The following is a 202-nucleotide window of genomic DNA, read 5'->3' as shown; positions in this document are numbered from 1 at the left end:
TTATGGGAGTGCATGTGAAATTGTTGTTGATTATCTGTCTGCGGAAAGGGAAGAGAAAGCTCACCTGGAGATTTCGTCATCTGAGAAAAGATACTTGACGCCGAGGGAGAGAAAAGATTTAATTATCACGCGCCGGTTATTCAGAAGCTCTGCCCACTCGTCTCAGCCTCTCAATTTGTCTGTTTGTCTACTTCATACTTGT

This window comes from Penaeus monodon, chromosome 27, assembly GCF_015228065.2.
Source record: "Penaeus monodon isolate SGIC_2016 chromosome 27, NSTDA_Pmon_1, whole genome shotgun sequence".
Lineage (NCBI taxonomy): Eukaryota > Metazoa > Arthropoda > Malacostraca > Decapoda > Penaeidae > Penaeus > Penaeus monodon.
Note: the sequence above shows the minus strand (reverse complement) of the source record.